The sequence below is a fragment of the Branchiostoma floridae genome, chromosome 1 (genome assembly GCF_000003815.2).
Source record: "Branchiostoma floridae strain S238N-H82 chromosome 1, Bfl_VNyyK, whole genome shotgun sequence".
Classification (NCBI taxonomy): domain Eukaryota; kingdom Metazoa; phylum Chordata; class Leptocardii; order Amphioxiformes; family Branchiostomatidae; genus Branchiostoma; species Branchiostoma floridae.
In genome coordinates, this window is record NC_049979.1 from 31,716,177 (window position 1) to 31,728,868 (window position 12,692).

Sequence of the window (12,692 nt, forward strand, 5' to 3'; positions counted from 1 at the left end):
CAATTGCATAATACAATAGGTATGTGTAGAAACCTTCTGCACTCTGTGTCTGTGAACAAATACTCTGCTTAGCGCCAGGACAGATTTATCTGATATTTGAAATGTGGGTAGCTCTGAGAAAGGAGAAAAACGTACGTGGCGTTTTTTTGTCTAGTGGCTTCTGACGGTTTTGCAAGGGATGTTTGTACTTGAAAATAGTGTGTAGTGTGCTGAGTGTGGCTATTGCGCAATAGTGCTTTCTATTTAGGAGTTACGTCATTCAGCGTAGGCTGCAGTTGTGCATTGACCCCGTCCTCACAGGAAGTGACCCCAAAGGTCATAGTTGCGCAATAGAGGACAGAACGACTTATATATATCAGACGATTACAAGACAATGGTACTATAGGGACATTACATTATACATGATGGAGTGTAAATATTTCCTATAAGATTTGATAATCTGTAGATTCAGGGCAATGGTGATATTGTTTGCAGGGGCCTATATTATACGTTTAAGAAGGGTTGTACATGTAACAGTTACTACCGGTACAATACATTGTTGAACAAAGCAGGGTTTGTTTTTCACAGTAACTTGTAGTCATTGATGAGATTGTTTATTACCGTGGCCGATATCAACAATGTCCAACACACTTACTTTTCTGCTCAAGACACTTACTCTTCTGCTCAAGACACTTACTTTTCTGCTCAAGACACTTACTTTTCTGCTCAACACACTTACTTTTCTGCTCAACACACTTACTTTTCTGCTCAACACACTTACTTTTTTCTGCGTGAGACACTTACTTTTTTCTGCGCGAGCCACTTACTCTTCTGCGCGAGCCACTTACTCTTCTGCGCTGCACTTACTCTTCTGCGCTGCACTTACTTACTTTTCCTGTGGTGCGCACCCCTCCCTTTATCAATGGATGGTCCCTGAATCAGGCCAAAGGTCACAAAGACCGCATAAAATGTAGTATTGACCGCATGTCAATCCTAAATTATCCTCCTTCGGATGACCCTATGAAATGACCCTTACCCTAGCGCGTTTTTGTGGCTTTAATTTAATTCTTTTTGGTCTTTAGTATAGCATTTTGACAATGCAGATCGATAACGACAAGTCTCGATTTGATCATCACAACATCGCGTTTTGTTGCCATCACAACGTATTGTCAACTTTGAAAACAAATTCTGCGCGCGTTTCCGGCGCGCAGCTTTAAACTTTTATTTACCAGGGTTTACCTAAACCAGGCAGAGGCTCTTAACTCCTCTGTAGATAGGAGTAAGAAGGCAGGTAGGCCTTGGTAGCTCCTCTGTCCAGAATTCGACGTCTGTTTAGTAATAAATAGCCAAGTTGCCGCACGTAATGTTTTGGTGGGAGCACTGAATTTTACGGATCCGGACTAACTTTGGACGGAGTGGACAGATCAAGACAAGGTTAGTAAATATTAGCAAATGAGATGTGTGGAAGTTGGATAAGTTGTGTGTTGTCAAGAAAAATGACAGATCCTACCCGTGCCACCCCCACCCCCCTGGGTTAATTATGCATGTTTGGGGTGAAACTCAGTGTGTTTACTTTGCAACAGAAACTTTTATATAATACTTTGAGACTTTGAGACAAACAACACAACAACACAGTGGAAAGTCACCCTTAACCATGATGTGTGAAGTTGTCCCAAATGCATTATGACTTCATTAAACAATCTGTAGCTTTTGGTATAAATCTGGTAAAAATAGTCGGTTTTCCATTCTTTCAACCTCCTTGCTCCCAGCAAGGAGGTTGCTCCCAGCTGTTTCTAACCTGAATCTTGCCTGAATAGTGTTGAATACACATCAGTGTCTGGCACTGTCTGCCCCGATCTAGGGTCATAAACAAAGATGCTCTCATTGTGTGGGCCATTCACTTTTAGGTCAAAGTCAGTCAGCACAAAGCAATTTACCAGGGAAAGATATTATACTGACAACAACCTTTTTTAAAACTCTGTTATAACCTCGGTAAACTTATAACATGTTTCAACATCTGAACAAGGAGGTTAAAAAGGATTTGATCTGAATATCCACACAATGTCATGCATATTGAGTAGAAAGAGAGTGTTTCAGATGTACCTGTGACACCCCTTTCACCCATCATTACTCTTCTAGAACCTTTGTGTGAATTCCATTCTCACCTCCTACATCTGCATAAAAACTGCCAAGTCAGGTGAACTCCTTTTAACCCCTTTCTACTGGTTGGCTTGATGGGTCCAGATAAAACGGATCAAGGACCAAACAATGACAATTCACCCTATCCAGGATCTTAATCTTTGTATAATGTTAATAGGAAGATCATCATCAGATTGGTTTTTTTTTAAAGAATTGATAAGAAAAGTTTATAAAAAGGACGAAGAAACTTTACAGCCTACACATTGGCGGTCAATATGTAAAATAAACAGTTTGTACAACAAAGATACTGGGAAAGAAAGAAAGAAATGGCTGAGGAAAGATGGCCATGTTCTAAGTTCTAAAGTACTTTATTAATATTAGCCAAGAATGCTGCAGTGATATTTGTCTTTTTCTCAGTCCAACATGTTTGACAGTCCTTGTTCAGTTGCTGTTTTATCTTGAAAATGCTCAAGGCATTAAATATCGAGGTTTATTGCAAAGTCATGCCTGTGGGCTATTTGCAGGTAACATGAGAGATTAAAACAGTGTAAAAACAATATCAAAGGTGTCTACTCCAGTCTAAAAGCTAACTCTAAATCCTGGGTTATTGGGTTACACAATATAGGATACACAATGTAGTGGACTGCATTGTGAAACAAAGAATGCTACATCATCATTGTTGCAAGCAACAAGTCGCCAATAATGATCTGTATTGCAGGAGTCGTATATTATACGTAAATGGGGCTGTACAAAAAAAATCATTTATAATATTACTTTGTGGAAACGTCCATGCAATGTATTAAGTCGTCAATATTGACCTGTTTTATCACGATAGTCCATTATACACATTGGAAGTATACGACGTACTACATTGTGGAGCTTGATAGCAATTTGCATATTTATTATCTATAACCCTCATCCGACCGTATGGGGTCATTTTTGACAATTTTGTGTCTGGTTCGTTGGGGTCAAAAATGACCCCAGCCAATTATGATTCTTTAATTACGTAAATATCAAGAGATTTCAATAAAATAACAGGCATTCCTCAGCATTGCTTTTACAGCAACAGGTTATATTTGTTTAGATGAGTAAACATCGAATATTTTGAAAGAAATATAGTTTTTTAGTGTAAAACACAGTTTTAAGACATTATGCATAAATTATGGTAATAAGCAATAACTACCTATGCTAATGAAAGTGAAAAAGTTTCTAATTAATCAAAAAACGATATATGGTCAGAATGTGCAGAAGGAACCTACAAGAAAGATCTTTGCGGGAAAATTGACCAGAGTTATTGTATGTATGTATTTAGGTGACAGAGTAGGTGCATAATTAAGTAATAAATTCGTTACTTTTCACAAATATTGTATCTTTTCTTGTCAAAAAACATGATTATGCAATCAGTATTATTGTAGCATCAAAATTATCGATTAGAAATTGCTAAGACAAAAACATTGTTAAAGTAACTGGAGTATGGTAGATTTTTAGAGCAAAAGATGGTTTCTCCTTATTTTCTGAATAAATTATGATAATGAGTAAAAATTACTGCGACCAAAACTTGTCAAAATATTCTTCATAGATTGTTGAAACATTAAATCCATACAAATGACAAAATAAGCCAGCAGAAATATGTCTATAAGCAAAATAAAATGGGGTCAAAAATGACCCCATACGGTCAGATTCGTCTTAAAAATGTATCGGTTGGATGAGGGATAAATATGTCTTTCTTTCTTATCTAAAGATCAAAAATCATGACGATCCGTCAACCCTTCCCGTGTTATTACCCTCCAAAGGGATGATTCAATTGAGCACGCGCGGAAAACTTTACCAATCGGACATACTAGTGCACTTCTCAGTTAGGCTAATATTTCTCTCTTTGTTAGTTACATGTGTCTTATGTTTGAGTATCTGCTACTTTGAAATGAAGTATAATTATAAACTGTCCGCATTATCTATGCAAATTGGCCATGTCTTCAAATACCAGAGTTACCAACCCAGGATTCGTACTTTCCCAAAAAGTTGTACTTTCCAAGAACTATCGTAGGGTGGAATTTGTTATCACCAAGTACAGTAGGGGCATCTTCTCTGGGTAGTTTGAAAGAAAGCTTGCCGATAGATGTGCAAAAGCTAGGTGTGACGGGTCGTTCAATGTAATATAACCACCAGCTGTTGCCGCGCCGCGTGCCTGCAAAGCTGGTGTGTTACGCCGAACGGCGGTTATACCGGCTATATATCCTATATACTCCTAGAAATTTGTTAGTACACAACAAGGACAAACTGAAAAACGCCTCCAAAACTGACTGTGTCTCCAAAATTTCGTGGAAAAGCCGTGGCCAGGTGTGCATTGGGAAGATGGGCAGGACTTTTCACACCAGAGCACAGAAAGTAAGTACAAAACAGCAAATGAACTGCATACTCTATAGGTACAAGAAGAAGGCAACGGCAATAGTAGAGAACAAATCAGCGGTGACCGACCATATCAACAGACACAATTGTGTAATAGACTGGGAGGTGGCTAGAGTCATCGACAGTGAGGAAAACAGCAGAACACGGTGGATTAAGGAGTCTGTCTGGATGAGAAAATAAGCGCAAGTCATGAGCAGAGATGAGGGGGGGATACCACGTTTGGGACGGCATTCTTGCTGCTGCAGTGCCACCTACATCGGCTATAAGTAGCAGCAGGAAGTAGTTTCCAGTCATTCTACCCTAATCATGGTGTCTGATAGACATCGAAACGAAATCTAGATCGTTTTTTTTTCTATTTCTGGGGCGGGGCTCTTTTGACCCCCCCTGTAAGTTCACCAAATTTGGAGGCGATTTTAAAATAGTAAAGTTTTATATTTTCTATAAGTTTGGTATCGTTATGACGTAAGATGACGTAATTATGACCTAAACCCCAAGAAATGTATGGTGCTGACTGTTTGTTTTATGAAGAACCCTGACTACACATCAGCACTGCAACACGAAAAAAATGACACTGATTACGAACAGTAAATTTTGTATGTTTTATTCATTTTAAATGGATTATCCACTAAAACAGTGATACTCTCCGAGATCATTAGGTTTAAAGTGTTATCACGTGCTAATAAGCAGAGATTTTAATGTACAGCAAACCATAATTCAGCCCCTAGTTGCCTTGCTTTAAGAAGGAAACATTTTTGATTTATTGATTAATAAATATGGAATTTTCACTATACTTAAAGGGATCGAGCAAAACAATGACTGTAAAGAGTATCCAAGTCTGCCAAGTCTTTTGTTGCTAGTGACGACGACACAGACCTCTACATAACGTCAGAAAATGACGTCATTTGTCCGCCATCCTGTTTCGACAAGGTTGAATTACATGTAGCCACAAAACCCATTAGAAGTGGACTAGACAGGTTCATGTGATTGTTTTTTGCAAAGTATTTAAGATTTTGACGGATTGTGAGTAAAATCAACATGTCTTTACCGTTGATAAAGACATTGTGGTGTTCCCCTGTACTCTCATGCTTTCTAGATACATCCGAAGCGTTCGACCGTGTAAACCGCTGGACATTGTTTAAACAAAAACTTATGGATCGAGGGTCTCCTATAGATTCCTGGTCCTGTGGTATAGAACGTTGTCTTTCTGTTTCCGTTGGGGCCACACCCTTTCGGATATGCTTACCGCTATGAATGGCTTGCTTCAAGGCAGCATGTTGTCACATATCTTGTTCAACGTGTATGTATCCGTTATGAGTACCGAGCTGCTGAGGTCTGGTGCGGGTTGCTATGTTGGTGACACCTTTGTCAACCACTTGATTTACGCGGGAGACATTTGCCTCGCCTGTCCGTTTGTTAAAGCGTTGCAGAAATTGATTAGTATTTGTGAGCTCTTGCGAGCGGATATTGATATGTTGTTAATGAAAAAAAATAGAGGTTACTAGTAGCCAAGAGCTGAAGTGCGGTATTTACAATTATCACAGATAATCTTTATTGACACGACAAAAGTACAGCGACTTTCGTAAGGTCTACATGTATAACAACTACTTACAGTACAACTAAACACATATATATGGATATCTATAGGTATGGATACATCAACATAAAGGGTTTAGCATGTCATTTACATTATTGGTTCTACGGTATAAACAATCGTGGATATATTTGCCTACTTGTACACAATGTGGATTATCGCTTCCCAGAATGTACTTGAATTTATCTATCGAACAGAGAGTAGCAAAGTCTTTAGAGGAAGTGGAAAGTAATGTGAACAGCTCTGTGCGTTTATCATCATATCGAGAACATTCCATAACGAAGTGACGTTCGTCTTCGATCTCATTTGGGCAGAATGGACAAAAGCTCTGGTCACGGGGAATTTTAGAATATCTTCCGGCTTCTATATTTAGTTTGTGACTACAGATTCTTATCTTTGTAATTGCTCTACGAAGTTCGACATTGTGTACATTCGAAAGATACTTCTTTTGTCCGTATCTTTCCTTTAGCGTAGAATAAATGGAAAGTTTTGAGTTATTCTGGATAGAAGAATGCCATTCTTGAATGTATATATCCTGTAAACGGAGTCGTAATTGGTCGATTAGCGTATTAACATGATACAACCTCGGGTTTGTCCATACATACCCAAAACCATTATAGTTGAGAATGTCAGTTACGTGATTTGTCCAATCGTATTCACCGGAAAGTACAACACCATATGCTTCACGTAGTAAAGAATCTTCGGGTAAGTTTGCTAGACGGTGCCAGTATTTGATTAATTGTATCTCAGCGTTGATCGAAATAGGAAATGATCCTAACTCACCACGGATGCCGTCATTTGATGATTTTGCATGTACTCCAAGTAAAAATTTTTGGAAATTCATGTCAATGGTATCAAGTTCTGGGATACTAATATGTGAAGGAAGTCGTATGTTTTCAATTGCGAAGTTGTCATTTTCTAATTTCATTACATACACATACACTACAACGCGGTACAAAAGGTTTAAAAGTGAAAATTTTCGCAATATTGTTTACAATTAATATTGCACTTCATTTTTGCACGAAAAGAAAAATCCAACAATTTGGGTATTTACAACATGTGTGGATCCTAATATTATAATAGATAATTGTAAATATTTCATCAAAACACTGTACATTTAATTCAGTATTTGGTATTTCTATGCCAACATCAATTAACACATAAATGTAGAATCGCAAGATGCATAACATACAAATAAAAACAAAGGAAGGTATATGACATCTGTCCACTTCATTTAAAAGTTACGTATGTATTCAATGGGACTTCTTTTGTATCTGACCGTACGGGTTTTGATAGTGTCCAGTAGTTGTGATGACCGTGTTGTTCTAGCACTGATCTCGCCGCCGTATGGAGATAGGAAGTCTCGATAAGTCTCTGAATGTAGTAGGCGTTTAGAAAACAAACTTGTAGCACAGCTGGCGACGTCGGCTTTCTAGAGTAGGTAGACTAAGAACTCAGAACTGCATGTCTCTGAGTAGGTTGTATATGCTGGACCTAGTATTGTCCGACAAGCCCTTTTCTGTATGGTCTCGATCCTCACGTGTTGTTTTCTTGCGAGACCTGCTGGGTGCCAGGCAGCGACAGCATACTCACAAGCCGTTCGGATCAACGTCTTATAAGAGGTAAGAAGGTCTTCTTGACAAAGCATAGCTGTCGGAAAAGGAATAGTTTCCTAATACCTGACTTCACTACGTGGTCAATTTGAATTTGCCAGCCAAGGTCCGCTTGCACAAATAAGCCTGGGTAGTTTGACGATTTTGACTTCGTTCAGTGGTTCACAGGCGATGGATAAAGGCATTTTTTGTCTTACTTTCCAGGTGCCAAGGTTGTCAAGGTCGGTTTGGAAATTGGACAAAGGTGGCTTGAGACCGGTACCATGGTCCTTTGCGCGTATTTTTGGCGGGAGATACACTCCCGTCTGTGACCCAGACACACAGTGAGCAGAGACGTGAGAGAACCCGAGAGAAGCTGTCCATATTTTTGTTCTTGAATCTTGATCATCGGCCACAAATGGGGTCCAACAGGTATGTTTGACTGCTTTTGTATTTGTCTAAGACTTTGAGGATTTGTTCCTATGCATTAAGTTTTTTTTTAAATTTTGATGCCATTTTTGGTCACTTTTTGTCCTGTATTTGTGAAGTACAGAAACCGCTAAATGTTTACGAAATGCTCAGTCAATTTCCGTGAACAAAATGATTGGAATTTGTACATTACAATCAACGACATATCCACTATTGGTTCCATTGTGTATTTCCTTCTTGCTGTTCGAAGGATTTTCATCAATTTCGTGTTTTTTTTTGCTTTTTTTCTCATAAACGTCACAAATGTGAAGTGAAGTTTTCAATATGGCGGTCTGATGACGTGGCCAGACTGACACGATGCATGCTCAGAATCATTGTAAAATTGACGGGAATTTTAATCAATTTGAAAAAAGACATTCATCTACAAACCTTCTCCGAGGTGTGTATTTGCTTCTGTGTGAAGGATTTGTGTGAAGTTTGTCGTTTTTGCTCTGAAATGTCTCGATTGGGAGGGAACGTCAAAGAATGACCTGGGTTGTTTACATTGAAAATGGCGCTTCGGTAGTACTGAGAAATTTCACGAAATGACAAAAATTCGCCAAGATTTACGTTGGACACTTGATTCATTAGATTTTAGAATATATTTCCGTGCTTATACCAAAAAGGTTTGTGTAAATCTTGTATTTTTTTAATAAACCGCTGCTAATCGTGAAGTGGATTTGCTTGTTGTTGTTTGCTTGCCCGGGTTAAAAAAAATGGCGGCCGTTCTTGACGTGGCCCCTCACAGCTCATAAACATCGTAGAAATGACGAGGATTTCATTCTTTGTTACGGATGACATTCATGTAAGCACCTTACCCAGTGTGTTTTTTGTTTGTGTGTGAAGGATTTGTGTGAAGTTTGTTGTTTTTGTTCTGAAATGTCCCGATTAGGGGAGATGCGTTCGTCGGGGAATGTTCAATAATGGTGGGACTGTTTACATGGTGGGTGGCGCTTTGGCCTTACTCAGAAATGACACGAAATTTAAAAAAATCTCCAATATTTATACTGCACACATGGTTAATTACGTTCCCGTAGGTGTTTCCTTGCGTGTACCAATAGGGTTTCAGTAAATCTTGTTGATTTCTCTCATAAACGTTCCAAATGGAATGGACGATTTTGTGAATTTCCAAGCATAGTGAATTTATTAGATTGCCCCCCTCCCCCTAGGGTTGGAGAGGGAGTGGGCCAAGGGATAACACATTTGAATCATCAAGTTTTGTCAAACAAGCCCATTAAATAGAAAGTCATACCTTGCACAAGTAGCAAAGAAAAGCTTAATTTAAGACTAAGAGTGTGACTGTGACACAAGTCCTTTTTGAAAGATAGGACATAATTATTAAAATGAAAAATAGTAATTTTACACAGACACTTGTTGGATTTACCTTGAAGTTCCTTCTTTCTAGATATGCTCTGCAGGAGGAGATTAACTAGGATTCAGATCAGTGGTGTTAGTGTTCTTATAATGTAACTTCGGTATGTGCACAGGGCTGAAGATGATGATGATGATGGTACTCCAGGTTCCAAAAGACTTCGCCTGGCCGGTCAGAGGCCCTCCACAGCCAGCAGGGCAAGGAAGAGTTTGCCATTTACATACACGTCACCAGTTAAAAGCCCTTCACAGAGGGTATGTACGGTTGAAATAACTTATAAGATTGTATCTTGTCTACTTAGATATACTAACCTAGATCAATACATTTGTCCTGCAATCACAGCCAAGGTTTTCAATTGTATTGTATGTTTTCTTTGTAGAGATGTAACAGGTCTGGAACTGATGAATTTCTTATTGATTGTAGGCTGCATGTGATCTGGTTAAGAAGGCCAGGAAAATCTTGTCACCTTGCCGAACCAGGTCAAGGTTGGCTAAGGTAACATCTCCAAGGGACATGCTCCCGAGACGGACAAAAAGAGTGGAATGGACCGATGCAGAGACGAGAGCGCTCGTCGAGTTCATTTCTCAGCCAAGTGAGGACTGGGATCCAGACCAGTCAGCATCAGACTGGCCACAACTGAGAGTGGAGCACGAGTTCTGGACGTGTGCTGCCAGCCACGTGCAGAAGATGTCTGGGGTAGACGTCCTGAGATCAGGTAATGTTTATTAACATTGTTTTAGATGGACCTAGACTTAATGTGTTCTTGCATTCACTGTTCCAAGAAAACTGCACCATTTAGGACATAAAAACAGTCCCAGATTTTAAACTGTTGAAGGCAATGCACATGTTCCTTGTTATGAATTTTTGCATCGAAATTCAATGCATTTTTGAAATGGTTAACAGAATAAGTGCTCAAAGTGTGGTTGCATTTGGGTTCATCGCAGAATGTTAATTGAAGACTTCGAATCTTTGTTCAAATTCGTTTCAATTCAGAAATACAATTCAGAAATAACTGTTGTGGCTCTTCTGATGTTTTTTATTATATACTGTTCACAAAATACATGTATGTATTATACATGTATTTTAAGGTAAGTGATGTAATATTTTGTAACATGATAATTGATTCAGCATTCTTCATAGCAACAGTACTAGTGGTAAATAGAGTGTCTTCAGTTTAATTCGATCCAATTTTCATCCTATTTTTAGGTGACACAACTTAGAAAATGTCATAGCTCACTTTTCAAGTTCTTTTCTTTACAGCTGCATCTGTACGCACAAGGGTTGTGACTTTCCTCAGGAAAGAATATCCCAAACTTTCGGGGGGGGGGGCGGTCTGCAGCTGAGAAGGCATTTGGTTTAAACCTTGACAATCACATGACCAGTACTCCTCATTATAATAACTCCCTTCCTTCTCCCTTACTGACTCTCCCATCTTCTCCCACACTGGAACAGCCAGTCAGTATGCTGTGTCCATCTCAGTCACCAACTGAATCTTCAAACCCTAGAACATTGTCGTTCTTGCCATCCCCTGTGCAGCAGCCAAAACAGATGACACCTAATGACATACTCATGGCTGACTTGTCTGCCATAACACCTGAGTTACGTGTTACTATGGCACTCCGTTCTCTAGAGTCACTTTCAGTTACTCATCAGAAGTCTTTCTTGTCTAAACTCTTTGATTCATGGTCTAACGATACAGCTGCCACTCTTACTGATCATCTCTACTTCAAACTTGCTCAGTCTAAACAGATTACAACTTACCCAACTAACTTTGCATCCCTATCTGCCGATGCCATGATCAGACTGCAGAAAGAGAAGTAACCAAATTCTGTGTACAAGTTTGCCCAGTGCATAGCAACCAATAGGCCTGGGTCAAGTGAACCGCTAATGCCGCTGACAAGAATGCCATTTGGTCTAATACAGTACCAAATTGACTTATTTACATTCACTAATACACAGCAGGTATTTGAAGGTGGTATTATTGCAAGATTCACTTAACCCTATCTAGACCAGGCTTTTTTGGGATTCCAGGGACCGGGGGGGGGGGGCTCTTTTGATCCCCCCCTTCGTAATTTCAAAACGGCTTGGCTTAGGATCACCAAATTTAGAGGGGATGATGTACTAGTGAAGTTTTATATTTTCTGTAATTTTGGTATTGTTATGACGTAATATGACGTAATTATGACGTCATGATGTCATATTTTGGGCTAAATCGTCAAAATATGAAATTTCCGCTATACTTAAATGTATTGAACAAAATGATGACTATAAAGCTTATCGTATTGGTGTCTAAGTCTGCCAAGTCCTTTGTTGCCAATGACGACGACACTGACGTCTATATGACGTCAGAAAATGACGTCATGTGTCCGCCATCTTGGATCGACAAGCTTGAATGTTATAAAATACGGCCTTTTCCACAAATAACCCCGACACCCAATAGAAATGGACTAGAAATGATCAAGTGATTGTGGTTTGTAAGAAAATAAAAGATTTTGACGGTATTTCAGTAAAAATTACATGTATTTATTGTTGAAAATGACATTGTCCGCCATCTTGGATTTTGACCCATGACGTCATCAAATTAGCATAAATTATGAGTATTTGATTAGAAATGTAACTCGAAATTACACAGGATGTTAATGATATAAACAAACCAGTTTTATCTAGCAATAAAACCATGAAATCCCATAATTCAAACTGAAATTAGTAAATTTGGGAAAATATGCATGTCAGAAACCCGTTGCCATGGCAACACGAAAAATCACAAACTAAATTTTTTTTTTGCAGAATTGTTGCCAACAATATTTTAGGAAAAGTCACCAAGTTTCGTAGTCCTAGCACACGTCGTTCGCCAGTTATATGGCGTCAAAGTTGGCGCAGGCACTTTTAGCCCCCCCCCCCCCCCTTGTCTAGATAGGGTTAAGCTGTCCCTGTTGGGATCGCATCCATGCCCCGTTGGGAATGAGGGACGTCTGCCTTTCACCTTAAGCAACCAGGCTGCACCTATGTCCCGTTGGACATGAGGACTAACCATTTAATTCATTTATAAGCCCTGCCACAGGCACAGTTTTCACTGACAGCATGCTGTACATGTTAAGCTGTCACCGTTGGAATCGCATCCATGTCCAGTTGGACATGAGGGTCG